This window comes from Cervus canadensis, chromosome 21 (genome assembly GCF_019320065.1).
Source record: "Cervus canadensis isolate Bull #8, Minnesota chromosome 21, ASM1932006v1, whole genome shotgun sequence".
Classification (NCBI taxonomy): Eukaryota; Metazoa; Chordata; class Mammalia; order Artiodactyla; family Cervidae; genus Cervus; species Cervus canadensis.
Genome location: NC_057406.1, coordinates 58557909 through 58575140, shown reverse-complemented (window position 1 = coordinate 58575140; position 17232 = coordinate 58557909). Strand labels below are relative to the sequence as shown.

At 47.8% G+C, this 17232-nt stretch overlaps 1 long non-coding RNA gene across 1 annotated transcript in view; it reads right to left on the bottom strand.

The window, feature by feature from the left end:
* Nucleotides 1–9609: 9609 nt before the first annotated feature.
* Nucleotides 9610–17232, bottom strand: part of LOC122423215 — a 28523-nt gene continuing 20900 nt past the window's right edge. The window contains exon 3 of the long non-coding RNA XR_006264106.1: nt 9610–9717. This is a non-coding gene — a long non-coding RNA (uncharacterized LOC122423215). The remainder of the gene's footprint in view (nt 9718–17232) is intronic.

The window sequence follows — 17232 nt, the reverse complement described above, 5'->3', positions numbered from 1 at the left end:
TCCAGCAAGAGGGGCTAGATTCAGCAATGAAAATAGCCCTTTATGGGTTCATATGAAATGTTTGCAAAGACATGTTAAGGGAAAAAGCAAAGTGAAGGACAGTGTTGGGTATCCTTGTATGAAAAAGGGAGAAGGAGAGCAAGGATGTTTGTAGAAGCAACTGAAGGAAACATGGTTGCTTCTGGAGCAGAGGTCCAGGAGGCAGGAACAGGAGGGTGGGAGGCTTTTCACGGTGCCCCCTTGGTACCCTTTGAATTTTGTTGCTGTTTAGTTGCTCAGTCATGTCTGACTCTTACGCTTCCCTATGGACTATAGCCTGCCAGGCTCCTCTGTCCATGGGATTTTTCAGGCAAGAACACTGGAGTGGCCTGCAATTTTTTCCTCTAGGGGATCTTCCCGACCCAGGGATCAAACCTGTGTCTCCTGGACTGACAGGCAGATTCTTTTCCACTGAGCCACCTGGGAAGCCCTTTGAGTCTTGTACCACGGGAATATGTTATCTAGGCAAACAAATTAAATAAGTAACTTAATCAGGCAGTTTTGTCATGACCCAGCTCCCTGCACGCTTAACCTCCTGCATTCTAGAAATACTCCAGGGCTTGTGTTGTCTTTATCAAAATTCCTTTAGGCCTTTGACTCCTGTCTCAGCCTGACTGCAGCATCCGCCAGTCTGTGGGAGTGGGGTGAGTCACAGACACCCCCAGCCAGCTGTTTGCCATGTGCAGGCCTTCCTGGGAAGAGCCCTTTCCCGGCTGTGGCCCCCATTGCTGCAAAGACTTTCTTTGTCTTTCTTTTCTTTTTAAATCTTCCTCAAGTTTATACCTTTTTTTTTTTTAAGATTTATTTATTTATTTACTTGGCTACACTGGGTCTTAATTATGGCATGGGGTATCTTTAGTTTTGACACACACAAAAAATAAACTCTTAGTTGTAGCAAGTGGGGTATAGTTCCCAGACCAGGGATCAAACCTGGGCCCCCTGCACTGGGAGCTCAGAGTCTCAGCCACTGAACCGCAGGGAAGTCCTTCATGTTTAGTAGTGTTAGTCGCTCAGTTGTGTCCAACTCTTTGCGATCCCATGGACGGTAGCCCGCCAGGCTCCTCTGTCCTTGGGAATTCTTAGGCAAGAATACTGGAGTAGGTAGCCATTTCCTTCTACAGAGGATCTTCCCAACCCAGGGATGGAACCCATATTTCCTGTATTGCAGGCAGATTATTGTAGGGGTGGGGTGGAGGGTCATTCTATATGTGTGTCTGCAGGGAGATGCCATCAGGGAAGGCTTCTTGGAGGAGGTGGTACCTCGGGAAAAAGTACTCTTCTGAAGCAAAGCCAGGGTCTTTGGGAATTAATCAGTAGGTCCTTAGTGAGCAAAGTGATGTACAGAGCTCAGAGCTAAGTGCAAGGGTGAAGGCAGATCAAAGAAGGCAGATCACAAACACAGGGGCCTTCCGTCAAAGCACTTACACAGGGGAGAAAATAGCACATCTCACGGAGGCTGCGTGGGAGGCTCTGCTCATGACCATGCCTGGGGCACAGGCAGGGCGGCTAGGGAATGGTTACACAGCCTACGTGGGAAGGGTCTTTATGCATCCTTACATCTCACTCTCATTTTTCAGATGAGGTTTCAGGCCCAGAGAGAGACAGGGAATTGTCCAGGTCACACAGAGAGTTGCCAGGAAAGCCATAGCCAGGATGCGGGCCCCTGACTCCCAGCCCAGGGCCCTCTCCACAGTCCGCACTGCTTCCCACAGTGCTGCAGCTCAGGCCGGCACTGGGGAAGGCTTCCAGAAACAGGGATTGCAGGCACTCAGACCCCAGGCAGTCCTTTGGCAGGGAGTGCAGACGGGTGGTACTAAGTGCTGTCCCAGGAAGGGTCCCTACTTTATAACCTGGGGTGCCCTGCCCTGGTTGGGCTCCACTCACAGCAGCCTGCCAGGGCAACCTGGGGAAGGGAGGGCCACCTGATAAAGGCTATCTCACGGGCCCTCCCAAGGGAGCAGGAGGTAGGACTCCTGCCTATTTATGAGTAAGCAAATGAAGGTTTAAGGAAATGCCCGAGGCCCGTAGGCAGCGATGACCCAGCAATGGCAGGGCCTGTGCTGTTTCCAGGACACCGCTCGGCCTGTGCTCAGGGGTCCATGGCCCTCCCACCAAAACATACACATGTTTCTAACAAGGAACCTGGAAGCCCCCCCATGAGCTTTCTTTCCTCCTGGTTACCAGGAGCATCCCCTAAAAAACAGGAGGTACCTCTGCAGGCATTATCAGTCATTTCTACTTGAGTATAAATTAGTTATCAGACCCTGAGAATGCAGGGCCCTGCACCAAATAACAGGTGAAGAAGGAGAGGTCCCTGGGCAGGGCTATGCCTAGAGAGTGGCTGGATGGAGCTCCCCCCAGAAGTACCTGAGCCCTGGGCACTGTGTCCAGGTGGCACTGGGAAGGGAGGTGTCCAGGGTGGAGGTGCAGGGTGATGTGGAAAGAGGATTGACTTTTCTCGGATCCCAACCTGAGCTCTATCATCTACCTGTGTGACCTTAGGTGAGCCAGTTGCCTCCCTGAGCCTCACAACTTCACCCGGGCCACGGGGGAACTATTACCGGATCTACCTTGAGGTGGAGGTCCTTGAGAAGATGCTCCATCCCAGAGTTCTCAAACTTGCCCGAACATTAGAAGCCCCTCGAAGGCTCCTTAAAGCCTGAAGGTGCTCACCTAGAGTTTCTGCCTTAGTTAGTCTGGGGAGGGACCTAACTAACTAAGTAACTAAGTGCCCTGACAAGTTCCCAGGTGGTCCTGATGCTGCTTGGGCTGCTCCCATATAAAAGATCCCTCTGAGGACAGATTTGTGTTGCCCAGAGGGTGGGGGAAGTGGGATGGGGAAGGGATGGATTGGGAGTTTGGAATTAGCAGACACAAGTGTGTATGTAGAGAATGGATAAACATCAAGGCCCTACTGTATGGTGCAGGGAACTGTACTTAGTATCCTGTGATGAACCATCACGGATAAGAATATGAAAAAGAAAGAAAAAAAAAAGAATATGAAAAATAATATATATGTGTGTGTGTGTGTATGAATAAAACAATCACTTTGCTATACAGCAGAAATTACCACAAATTGTAAATCAACTATACTTCAATAAAATACTTTTTTAAAAAAGGTCCCTATGAAACAAGGAGATCAGGGAAGGGGGCAGATGCAGAGCAGAGCCTAGGAAAGACAGCAAATACAAGCGATATTTTGTAGGGACTTCACAGCCTTGTCACCACGGTTGGACAGAGGGTACCCAGGAGGCAAAGAAGAAGTGGTTTCAGGGTCAAGGTTTAAGGGTCAAGGCCCTGCGCTCTCTCCAATAACCTCTCCTTTAATCCCCTACCTACTCCGTTAACATTGCGGTGAGCAGGTCTTTTGCACCAACTTCATACATGAAGAAAGCACGCTGGGAGAGGTTATGGGGCATGTCCAAGGTCATGCATGCAGCAAGCTGGAAATTAAATTGGAAACCAGACCTCTGACCCTTGGATGCTTTCTAACACAGCACACCACCTCTTCTAACGGTCATCCAGTGGATCTAAAAATATACTGTGCAAATCTGTGGGAGTGGTTCTATTTCCCTCCGGCTGGCCTGGAAGCCCCCACCTCTGCAGAGATTGCTCTTTCCCCTCAGGCTTTGATCAATTCTTGCCACCCTGCCCCCTGGCCCCTTGTCCTTATGTGTCCTCTGTCTTCCTGGAAGGAGACTGTGACCTTTGATGCTCTCCCGCCCTCTGGACCCAATGCAGTGCCAACACCCAGGAGGTGCTCAGGGAACTTGGAGTTCTTCCCCAGATCCCCCAGCCCCAGCCCAGCCCCCTGCTCTCCACTTTCCTGGTAAAGGTTGTCTTCTGAGCCCCTCAAAAGTGAGAAAGTCCATCCTGAGCCCCGGGAAGCTGCTCAGGCTGCCTGAGTGGAGCGGATAGGAGGGACACTACAGCCCCCAAGGCCAGCTGACAGGGTCAGAGGGGAAACTCTGCTTCCTGCTGGGCCCCTGGGGAGCCTCGAGAGGCTGCCCGGGTCTAGGGGGGAGGGGACGCAGAGGGGGAGGAAGGAGCAGGAGGAGCATGGGGGAGAGAGAGGACAAGGGGCAGTGAGGAGGGGAGGCTGGGACAGAGGGAAGGGAGGTGGAGGGACCCAGGAGAGAAAGTGAAAAGAAGGAGGAGGAGAGAACCAGAGACAGAAGTGACAGGAGGTGGGAGAGCGTGAGATGCAGGGAGGAAGATGCGAGAAACAAGAGAGACAGAAGAGGGAAAGCAAGTGAGACACAAAGTGCTAAGAGGTGTGAGAAAAAGAGAGACTTAGACAAAGAGACAGACAGAAACCTCCAGAGAAACAGACCCGGCAGGCGAAGCCCAGAGAAAACAGCTGAATCCCTCCAGCCTTGCAGATTTTCTTTGTGTCTTTGCTGTGAGGCTTCAGGCCTAGGGTTAGCACCACATCAAGCTGACCAATAAACATCACCGTCACGGCCACTGATGGCCTGGTCAGTACCAGTCCAGTCATAGAGCCTGGAAGAAGCTAGCTGGGCCCCGGGGGAAGTGGTCAGCTCTCACAAGCCATGGGGAAGTGTGCCCCTGGGGCTCTGACTTGTAACAGACCATTGGGAAAGCCCCTGCCCACCCTTCCCCAAGCACATCCAGAAATTTTTTTTTCTCCATTATAGTTTATTACAAGAATTAAATATAGTTCCCTGTGCTATACAGTAAGACTTTGTTGTTTCTCTCTTTTATGTATAGTAGTGTGTGTCTGCTAATCCCAAACTCCTAATTTATCCCTCCATGCCCCTTCCCCTTTGGTGATAACCATAAGTTCAGTTTAATCACTCAGTCGTGTCCGACTCTTTGTGACCCCATGGACTGTAGCCTACCAGGCTCCTCCATCCATGGGATTTTCCAGCCAATAGGACTGGAGTGGGTTGCCATTTCCTTCTCCAGGGGATCTTCCCAACCCAGGGATTGAACCCGGGTCTCCCACATTGTAGACAGATGCTTTACCATCTGAGCCACCAGGGAAGTCCTAACCATAAGTTAACCATAAGTTATATAACCATAAGTTTTATACACACACACACACACACACACACACATGCACAATGGAATACTACTCAGCCATTAAAAAATGAAATCATGACATTTGCAGTAACATGGATGGACTTAGAGATTATCATATTAAGTGAAGTCAGAGAAAGACAAATATATGATATTACTTACATGTGGAATCTAAAATATGACACAAATGAATTTATTTGCAAGATGGAAACCAACTCACAGATACAGAGAACACGCATGGTGGTCAGGAGGGAGGGGCTGTAGGGGAGGGATGAACTGGGAGTCTGTGATTAGCAGGTATAAAGACCAGTATACAGAGAATGGATAAACAACAAAGCCCTACAGTATAGCACAGGGAACTGTAGCCAATATCCTGTGATAAAGCAGAACAAAAAATAATTTTTAAAAGAATGTGTATATAAACCAACCATTCAGGCTTTGTTGTGGAAAGAGTCTGGGCTTTGAGGGCAAGCCACTGCGCTTAGTCCCTCAGTTGTGCTGACTCTTTGTGACCCCATGGACTGTAGCCAGGTTCAAATCCAGACTCTAAGGAATGTACTTGCTGGGTGACCTCAGGCAGATGACTGCCCCTCTCTGAACTTTGCTCTCCTGAATGTGACTGAGCCCCAAGGAGCTATTGCTCTCATCTGTGTGCTGACCTGGAAGGAGCTTTCAGGGGTCTCCTGTCTCCTCCCACAGGCACAAACAGCTCCGTGAGATTTTAGTGAGTGATGAGATTTTACTGAAGGTTTTGTGCGGCCGTGAAGAAGAGTCACAGTGCACAGAGGCAGGAAATTGAACAAAAATGCCCGTTAATCCTCTTTTTTTAAAGAATTCTTTAAAAAACTTTTGGCTGTGCTAGGTCTTCATGGTGGCCCTCAGCATGTGGGACCTAGTTCCCTGACTGGGGATTGAACCCATGCCCTTTGCGCAGAGTCCCAACCACTGGACCTCCAGGGAAGTTCCTGGTCTCTGGTTTCTGAAACCCTTTCACATATCTGTCCTGTGACCCTGCTGTGTGGATGCTGTTGGCGAGACAGAGACTCAGAAGGATGAAGACACTAGGGAGAGGCTGCTTCGCAAGTCAGCAGCTGGACTGCCTCCCAGCTGGACTGCCTCCCAGCTGCAGTCCTGGGAGTATTCTCTCCCAGCACTGCAGGCATTGGGACCTAACCTCAGGGTACCACCTAAGGCTCCTGCATCTGGCTTAAAGTTTTTGGGGTGCTCTTTGGTGGCCCCGAGTGGAGTTGGGTGTCCTCCTTGGAGAAGGTGCTTGAAGCCATGGGAGCTGGAGAAGGGGTTGATGTAGGCATCCTGGGCCTCTACCACAGGCCTGATAAGAAAGTGACCACAGTCCTTTTTGGGTCAATTTCTTGGTCAAAAGAGGAACATGGTCCTGTGAAAAGGAAAGATACGGAGAGAACTGCCCCAAGTGACTCGGTCAGCTCGGAGGATGGCACAGCAAGTTATTATCACAGGCCCTGCCTTCTGCCGCCATGGTTCCAGGGGTTCCTGTTTACTCCCTCCCTTTTCAACTCTCCCACAAGATCCAGGTGCAGGCCCACCCCTCCATGGAGGTCTCCACAGGACACTGCTCTCCCTCACACTCAGGTCTTATTGCTTTCCCTCTATGGGTTCCTGACTTGGCTGGAAGCAGACGGAGATGCTAAGATGAGGATCTGAATACCCATCAGTTGCTTGGATTGTGTTCCCAGGCAACTTGGGTGAGAGTGAGACAGAGAAGACAAAGTGAAGTCGCTCAGTCATGTCTGACTATTTGCGACCCCATGGACTGTAGCCTACCAGGCTCCTCCATCCAGGGGATTTTCCATGCAAGAATACTGGAGCGGGTTGCCATTTCCTTCTTCAAGGGATCTTCCCCACCCAGGAACTGAACTCAGGTCTCCCACATTGCAGGTGGATTCTTTACCAGCTGAGCCACAAAGGAAGCCCAGAGAAGACAAGACAAACTATAAAGTACCTGCTATCAAGCCAGGCAACTGGGGATCACCAGGTGCCAGTGTAGAATGAGGACCTCCCTGCCAGCCTTCCAAGAACTCAGGGGGCTGGACTGTTTAACTACCAATTCCCATCAGAGGGCATTTGTTTATTGGCACTTCCAGCCTTCCCCTGAGCTCAGGGGAGCCTTGCAGTGGAATTTACAGGTAGTAAGTAAATCCCACTGGAGTTCACAATATTGGGGTGCTCAGGGTGCCTGCCGCAGTGTCAGATCTTCTGGACAAAGGGTTTTCTGTGAAACAGAAAACTTTGTAAGATATAAGCCAAACCCCCGTTTCACAGATGGGCTGATAGTCCTTGAGATGGCAAGGGATTGGCCTAAAGCACAAGAAGGAAAGAACCAGGACGAGAACCCAGAAACCAGGTCTCTGGTCTGGAAGTCCCATACTCTTTTTTCTTTAACGTTGAATTTTGAAATAATTAGAGATTCACCCAGCCTCCCCCCTCGCTAAGATCTTGCATAACTAGAGTATATTATCAAAACCAGGAAGCTGATGTTACTACAATCCACAGAGCTTATTCAGATTTGACATGCATTCATGTATGTGAAAGTGTTAGTTGCTCAGTTGTGTCCGACTCTTTGAGACCCCATGGACTGTAGCCTTCCAGGCACCTCCATTCATGGGATTTTCCAGGCAAGAGTACTGGAGCGGATTGCCATTTCCTTCTTCAGGGGACCGTCCCGATCCAGGGATCGAACCCGGGTCTCATGCATTGCAGACTGTTTACTGTCTGAGCCAACGGGGCGGCCCACTGTGTATAACTGTCTGCAATTTTTCGCAGGTGTAGTTTCATGCAGCCACCACCACAATCAAGATACTTAATTGTTGGCTTCTCTGGTGGTCCAGTGGTTAGGAATCTGCCTGCCAATGCAAGGGACATGGGTTCGATCCCTGGTCCAGAAAGATCCCACATGACTCAGGGCAACTAAGTCTGAATGCTGTAACTACTGAAGCCCACAAGCCCTAGAGCCCATGCTCTGCAACAAGAGAAGTCCATGTGCCTCAACTGGAGAGTAGCTTCTGCGTGATGCAACTATAGAGACCCAGCACAGTCAAAAATAAACAAATAAATATTTTTAAAATACATACTTAACTGTACCATCACCACATGACTCTCCTTTACAGCCACCACTATCGCTCATTTCTACCCCCTGGCAACCTTCATGCTCCATCGCTAGAGTGATTTTCATTCACAGGTATCGTATAATTGGAATCAAGCAGCACACATATCCATGGAGGGACATTTGGCCATTTTTGGACTATCATGAATAAAACTGCTGCTATGAACACTCACATACAAGCTTCTGCCTTGTGGGAGGTGGAATAATGTTTCCCAAAGATGTCCATGTCCTTATCTCTGGAACTTGTGAATATGTGACCTTACATGGCAAGAGGACCTTGACAGATGTGATTAAGTTAAGGACCGAAGTCATCAAAGTCTTAACTGGACACACAGGAAATGCCAATTTCCCAGACTCCCTTGCAGTCACACCTGACCATGTAGCTAGGTTAAGGCCAATAGGTGTGAGTGAAAATGATGAGTGCAACTTCTGGTGGGAACTTACACTAGTTAGCTAGTTGTCGTTGTTCAGTCACTAAGTTGTGTCCGACTCTGAGACCCCATGGACTGCAGCACACCAGGATTCCCTGTCCTTTACCATCTCCTGGAGTTGGCTCAAACTCATGCCCATTGAGTTGGTGATGTCATCTAACCAGCTCATTCTCTCTTGCACCTTATCCTCCTGCCTTCAATCTTTCCCAGCATCAGGGTCTTTTCTAGTAAGTCAACTCTTCACATCAGGTGGCCAAGGTATTGGAGCTTCAGTTTCAGCATTAGTCTTCCCAATTAATATTCAGGACTGATTTCCTTTAGGATTGACTGGTTTGATCTCCTTGTAGTCCAAGGGACTCTCAAGAGTCTTCTCCAACACCACAGTTTAAAGCATCAGTTGTTCGACGTTCAGCCTTCTTTATGGTCCAACTCACATCCATACATAGCAACTGGAAAACCCATAGCTTTGACTAAACGGACCTTTGTTGGCAAAGTAATGTCTCTGCTTTTTTTAAAACTTTTATTTGCATTTGTTTTTTTGTGGCATTCATTCCCGGGCCATAAGTTTTTGTTGCTTCAGTTTCTTCTGGGATATCTTTTTCTTCTGTGCCACCTCCTCTTCTGGTTTATGAAAATCTAGAGTAAGGATCATCTCAATGTGGCAGGGAGAGCTCATGTAGGGGTTGATCTGACCATGAGCTCTGTAAGTCCTGGATGGCATCTTGGGGGTTTGTTCACCTGGATGTGCTCAATGGCCAGAGAATCTACATCTAAACCTTAAGTCCAACATTACTCTCTGCATTTTTGAGCATGTGCAGTAAAAATTCAGCACTCTTTTTGGGCCAGTGACCCTGCATCCAGCCCCACTGGCCTGTGCACACCTACCAACTCCACTGTTGTAACGACGGCATGGCACACATTGCTTCTTTAAAGTGACATCCTTCAGATGTTTGCTGGCTTTTCAGATATGCATACCCTTTATGGCCTGGGCAGTTTCACGAGTGTTCTTAAAGTGAACATGAAGATTTGAACCTCTTGATTTGCATGATTTTGTGGGGTTTTCTGGGATGAGGGAATAGTGCACGGATTTTAGAGGTCACCTCAGGCCACTTAACGGAAAAGCTTGTCTCTGCTTTTTAACATGCTGTCTAGGTTGGTCATAGCTTTTCTTCCAAGGAGCAAGTGTCTTTTAATTTCATGACTGAAGTCACCATCTGCAGTGATTATGGAGCTCAAGAAAATAAAGTCTGTCACTGTTTCCGTTGTTTCTCCATCTATTTGCCTTGAAGTAATGAGACCAGATTCCATGATCTTAGTTTTTTGAAAGTTGAGTTTTAGGCTAGCCTTTTCACTTTCCTCTTTCACCTTCGTCAAGAGGCTCTTTAGTTCCTCTTCTCTTTCTGCCATAAGAGTGGTGTCATCTGCATATTTGAGGTTATTGATATTTCTGCCGGCAATCTTGATTCAGCTTATGCTTCATCCAGCCCAGCATTTCACATGCTGTACCCTGCATATAAGTTCAGGGAAGCCCTAGTTAGCTTGTACTGAGTAACACATTTCTCCTACTCTTGGCAGCTTAAAACAGTAGACCTTTATTTTCCCATACAGTTCCTGTGAGTCAGTTTATTAATGGCTTAGCTGCAAGGTCCTGGCTCAGAGCCTCTTATGAAGTTGCTGTCAAGGTGTTGGCGGAGTCTGCAGTGGGCTTCTCTGGAGTTGGAGGATCTACTTACAAGATGCTTGCCTCATGCTGCTGTTGGTGGAAGGCCTCGGTTCCTCACCTTGTGAGCCTCTCCAAAGGACACAGCTGCTGGCTTCCCCCAGAGCGAGTGATCTGAGAGAGAGCAAGGCGGAAGCTGCAATGTCTTTTATAACCTTGTCTGAAAAGTCATATTCCATGTTTCCATGATATCCTGTTAGTTACAGAGGTCATTCCTGTTCGATGTGTGCTCAGGAGCACTCACAGCAGAAGCAGAGATCATGGTGAGAATCTTGGAGTCTGGCTCCACATGCCCTTAATAGGAAAGGAATGTGACAGCCCCTCCCCTCTGCCTCTCTTCCCTTAATCTGGAATGACAAGCGGATTACCATTTTGAAGTCAAACCTGCAAGAATAATGCAAAGCCCCGGGTCATGGCTGAGCAACAAAGTAGAAGGAGCCTGGGTGCCCAGCTGTGCCAGCCCTGGACCACCTCCCAGGATCATTATGTGAGAAGGAAATACATCTCTGTCATATCAAAGCAACAATGTTTTCCACGCTCTTTGCTGTCCTCTCACTAACAAGGTCCCTTTGCTGACACAGTGAGCTTTATGTCCCCACCCCCCTCAGCTCCCTGACCTCTGGGCTGAGAGAGGAAGATAGTAATTGGGTTCCACCAGCTTCTGCTCCTGACCCTCCCATCACTCAGACGGGTCCTGTCAGTTTCAAAAACAAAAGGAGCAACCAAGGGCTCTCCTGGTGGAAAGCGGTAAAGACTCCGTCTGCCAATGCAGGAGACACTGGATTGATCCCTGAGTCAGCAAGATCCCCCAGAGAAGGAAATGGCAATCTACTCCAGTATTCTTGCCTGGCAAATCCCATGGACAGAGGAGCTTTGCGGGCTATAGTCCATGGGGTTGCAAAGAGTCAGACACGACTTAGTGACTAGATAACCAATAGCAGCAAGGATGAGCAACTAAACTGGAGTCCCGTCCTCCACTCCCCACTGCCCCCACCCCGGGATCAGCTAAGAGCATCATTCCTTTCCTTGAAAGCTTCTTTCAGCTGTTAGATTTTAAAGTGCCCAGGAGAGAGAGCACACAAATCTTGAGCAACACTGTAAGTAGATCTCTGCTTTCCTAATACAGTCTGGGCCATCTGTTTAGAAGCATTTAGCAGTCTGGAAGTTTCTTTCCCACTGGTCCATTATCTTATTTGAACCTGTAAACAACTCTGTGAGTCCCATTTTGTCGGTGAGAAAAGTGACAGTCCAACAGAACTAAAGGGACAGAGTGGATGTTTGTGTGGTCCTTCATCACAATGTCATCGTTCTGCGCTGTGTCTGCAGGCCTCTCCAGGGCGGGAGTGGGTCTGGTTTGTCACTGCGTCCTCAGTGCTCCTATGGGAGTTTGCCAACTGAATGAGTGAGCATTATGTAGATACAGAAGTCACAAGAGGGAGCCAGAAAAGTGAGGCCATAGGGAGGCCAGGCTGCCTGCCTTTTGCCATGCTCGTGGCCCTCATTAGTGCCAAACATGAGCCTTAGAGAAGTCTCCCAAAGCCAGGCTTACTGCAAGCTGGGCAATAAGGTGGGCTCCATTATTGTACCCACTTTACAAATGAGGAAACTGAGGCTTCCAGCAGAAAAGCATCTCCTAGACTCGGGACAGGATGGTGGTCTGTGCAGGCCTCACAGGGAGACTTTTGGTCCAAACAGTTCAGAAGCATGTGACTTCCTTTTCATCTCAAATTTTAAAAATAATAATAACAACACATAAGAAAAGTCCCCTTTACTCCAACCACCCAGCAGCAAATGTCCTGTTTTTCTCTGACATTCAATTCTGTCTGTGGGGACTCTGCCCTGGCAGCTCCTGCCAGAGTCTTCTGGGATCTCAGCAGAGCCTGTGTTTTCTCGATGAACAGAGACACTACTCTCCACAACCTCTGGCTTTTCTTTGGCTCTGTGGGAACGTTCGCTCTTTTGCATTCCTCCAGCTGTGTATGGGAGTCTCAAGGGAATTTCCTTTTGGCCAGTGACTTCTGAGACTTCAATAAACAGCTCTTCCTGTTTGGCTCAGTCACCCCTCTCCCATCCCCAGGAATCAAGCTTGAGCTCAGGAGGGCTGTATGTGGTAGTAATCCACTCATCTGTTCAAAGGTAGAAATCGAAGTGCCTCATACATGGCAGGCACTGGTCAGGATGCTAAGGCCACAGATATACCTTCTGTGTGGGCCTACCACCCTCACGGACTTACAGTTCAGCAGAGAAGACAGATTCTAAGTTAACAATGATTAAAACAGTGAGATATAGTGACTTCCCTGGCAGTCCAGCGGTTTGGACTCTGAGCTTCTAAAGCAAGGAGCACAGGGTCTATTCTTGGTTGAGGAGCTAGGATCCCACATGCCGCACAGCTTGGCCAGAAAAAAAAAAACAAAACTTTAAAATAGTGAGATATCACTTTTGCACACACCACAGATCAGAAAGGTCAATACTCTCAAGTGTTGGTGACAATGTGAGGAATTGGGAGACCCCAAGTACCACTGTGGACATGTGAATTCACGCAGCCACTCTGGAAATACCAGGCAATATTTGGCAAAATTAAATCCAGGCACACCTTGTCACTCAGACATCTTATTTCTGGGTAATCATCTCAGAGAAACTCTCCTAAAAATCCCTAAGAGAAGTTGGGTAGGGAAGTTCATTGCAGCCTTAACTAGTAGCAAAATGTTGCAGATCCAGGCTGGGGATATTGGAGCAGCAGCAAGAAACACCATCTAGTGTACATACAACCTTGCTGAGAGGTAGACCATAAAGTAGTAAAGAGACCAAAATGTCATTTCTGAAAATTAAAATGCATGCAAGAAATCCTTACAAGGAAATTTACAAGACTGATACATATTTGGGGAAAGTGAATGGGAGGGTAAATCAGGGAAGAAAGAAAATATAAAATGAATAAGAAAGGAGTCTTAAATAAACTACAGAGATGAATTGCTACACCCTGAAAGTATGTCAACACCATGTAGCTGGTGGTCCATAGAAGCTAAATAAAAACAAATAACTAAGTCTAGTAGAGATCATCTGAGGGTCACACCCCAGGCTGCTCTGTGTTCTTAATTCTCCCTTCTGACCTTGGCCTGATGCCCTCAAACCAGCCTTCCATGTTTGGACTCTTTTTTTTTCCCTAAAGATTTTTTAAAAACATATAAAGCATTTTAAAAGTCTTTACTGAATTTGTTACAATACTGCTTCTGTTTTATGCTTTTGGTTTTTTGGCCCCAGATCTGTGGGATCTTAGTTCCCTGACCAGGGATTGAACCTGCATTGCCTGCACTGGAAGGCAAAGTCTTAACCACTGGATGTCCAGAGAAGTCCTTGGACTCTCTTTTATCTTCCAGTGAGTTCTTTCCCAGAACTCCTCTGGGACCCATGCAGGTGGGACCATGTTGGATGCCCCAGAACTTCCAGTCTTACCTGAATCACAGGTCAAGTCAGCTTATGTCTTGAGTGGAGACTCCAGCTGCCCTTGGACCATGGACCCATTCACCCCTCACCCTATTCTGTAGTCATTGACCAGGTATCTGCTTGCTGCCAGGCACAGGGAGCATAAAGACGACTGGCAATGATAAGGAGGGCTTCTATTTTGCATGCATCATAGCAGGCAGGGACTATCCTAGTGCTTCACTTACATCAATCCATTCAAATCCAATTAAACTCGCAGAGACTTGTGGCCTTGGCTAGTTGATCACCGCATCCCTAGAAATAATGGATGGGCAGTCTACTAAATGTTGCTTGATCTATATAAGTGGCAGAATTCCTGCTCAAGTGAACACAGCCTAACGCAAGTCACCAAAACAATTGTCACCCTCGACCAACTCCCGGCCTTGAACCAGTTTACAGACCCAGACAGCTGGAATGAAGAGGGTACCAGTTCACCTTGAGGAGGGACCCCACTACACTATCAAAGAGTTACCCTCTTTATCTTTCTCCCAGCCTTCCCCCAAAGGGACTTCCAGACATTGACCAGGGTGACAGTGTGTTAAGGAGAGGGAAATAATCAGACTTTTTTGGCTCTGAATTGACCCTAATTCCAGGAGACCCAAAATGTCACAACGGTCCACAACCAGGGTAAGGGCTTATAGTGATCAATGGAGGTTTGTTCAGGTTTGTTCCATGCTTGGCTAAATGGGTCCCAGAAACCCATTCTGTTGTTGTTTTCCCAGTTCTGGAATGCAAAACTGGAACAGACATACTCAGCAATCAGCAGAATCTCCATAAGGCAGGCACTGTCATTATCATCTCCAACTTAGAGAAGGAAATACTGAGGCATAGGAGATTGATTCAAATATCCAAGGTCACAGGGTTGGAAAGCTAGAATTCAAGCCATGGCAATTTGGGTTCAAATTCATGTCCCTGATCATTATACTATTCCTACGCTTAAGTGCTTGCAGCTTAGTAGAAAAGCAAGTACACAAAAATTGCAACACATCATAGAACAGCTGTGATAGAGATGAACACTGGGGTTATGGAGTCTGGGTGGTGGTGGCGGTGGGGTCACTCACGGTTTGCCAGCAGAGATGGTGTCTAAACACGGAGATGATGTCTAAACACAGCGGGTGAGCTGGAGTCAGTGGGACTAAGGTGGGTGGGGTGGGCAGAGGGGGCCCTACAGAGGAGAGGGGCCAAGGCAGAACAGCAGCGAGGGGACACCACGAGTGTCCATGCAGTTTGCCAGGCTATGTGGTCTGGAGTGTGAGAAATCCTGAGCTCCTGGACGTCAAGGTACCAGGGTGCCCTGGAGGGCTGCCACAGCCGGGGCCTGGTCCTGCCTCCTGGGCCCAGCCCAGCTGCTCTGGCCCAGCCCCTCCCCACAGCCCTGCAGCCTGGGACATTGCTCAGCACCCTGGCTTGTGGTTTTTGTACACAAGTCTTTGCGGCTTGTGTTTAGCAATGTACTCTTATCCCAAAATAAACACATTGGGGGTTTTATTTTTGCTTTTCCTTTATTTATCATCCTGGGCATCTCCCTGGCCCACATTTGAAGGCCTAAAAGGAGGAAGAGGGCTCTTTTGCAGACCTTGGAGGGTGGGTGGCCTTTTGTTGATGATGCTTGTCCTGGTCATGTGGACTGAAGTTCCAGTCACTGGAGACAACATTTTTCTGGTTCTTTACAAACCAGGAGCAGCCTGGGAAGTGAGGGAACACAGAGCTGCACCCGCCGCCACGGATCCAGGAAGAAGGGAGGGATGGACACGTGTGGGGTGGTCCGTTCTTTCTCTTAATCCTCACTTCACCTGTGAGATAGGCAGTCGTTTACCCATTTCATAGAAGAGAAAAATCTGACATAGAGAGGTCAGTGAGCTGGCCAAATCTGACACAGAGAGGCCAGTGAGCTGCACAGCAGCACATGGAAGGGCTGGGTTGAAACCTTCTGCTGACTGACTATGACATTCATTTTTCCCACAAGTTCACCCTGTGGCTGAGCGCACAGTCCAGTGTCTTTTTTTTTTTTTTTTTTAATTGGTCATGGCTTGAGGCTTGTGGGATCTTAGTTCCCTGACCAGGGATGGAACTCAGGCTTTTGGGAGTGAAAGCACAAAGTCCTAAACACTGGACCACCAGCGATTTCCCAATCTAGTGTCTTTAGCCTGGTGGAAACTGGGGAAAGAGACAGGGATTGTAAAGAAGAAAGAATCATCATTTTTCTTCTCTCATTTAGTCTCAGTCCTAAGTAACTGTATAAAAATAATAATAGCTAAACTTACTGAGTGCTTACAGTGTTCCAGGCACAGCTCTGAGGACTTTAGTGGTATGAAGTGCTTTAAACCTCACTACAATTCTGTTGAGCTAGCTACTATGATCCTTATTTGATAGGCGAGGAAACTGAGGCACAGAGAGGGAAAGCAACTTACCCAAGGTCACACAGCACATGAGTGGCAGAATTGGGATTTGACAGTGGGCTGTCTTTGGAGACTACTCTTCTTTTCCCCTTAATTAATTAATTATTAATTGTGGTAAAAAGCAATAATATAAAATTTGCCATTTAAACCATCTTCAAATGTATAGGTCTGGGCTTCCCTGGTGGTCCAGTGGTTAAGAGTCCTCCTTGCAATGCAGAGGACACCGGTTCCATCCCTGGTTTCTGGGAAGATCCCACATGCCACCCGGCAACTAGCCCACAGACCACAACTAATGAACCTGTACTCTGGAGTCCAGGAGCCACAACTACCGAGCCCACACACTGCAACTACTGAATCCTGTGCACCCTAGAGCCCGTGCGCCACAATAATAGAAGCCACAACAATGAGAAGCCCACTTTCTGCAGTAAAGAGTAGCCCCCACTCAACACAACTAGAGAAAGCCCACATGCAGCAATGAAGACCCAGCCCAGTCAAAAACAAATAAACATGTTTTTAAAAACTTTATAGTTCTCAAAAAAAAGAAAAAATATATTAAAAAAATAAAGAAAAAAAAAGCATATAATTCTGTGGCATTAAGTACATTTATATTGTGTCACCATCCATCTCCAGAACTTTCTTCCATAAAACTAAAACCCTGCCCTCATTCAGCAATAACTCCCCATTTGCCCTTCCCCTCAATCTTTGGCAAGCAGCATTTTAGTTTTTGCCTCTATGAATCTGATGGGTCCAGGTAGCTCATATAGGTATAATCATACAGTTTTTATCTTTTAGTGTCTGGCTTATTTCACAAAGTAGAATGTTTTCATCCATTTTGCAGCAATGTTTTCATCCATGTTGTCTCAGAATTTCCTATATATGGCTTCCCAGGTGGTGTTAGTGGTAAAGAACCCACCTGCCAATGCAGGAGACATAAGAGATGTGGGTTCGATCACTGGGTAGGGAAGATCCCCTGGAGTAGGG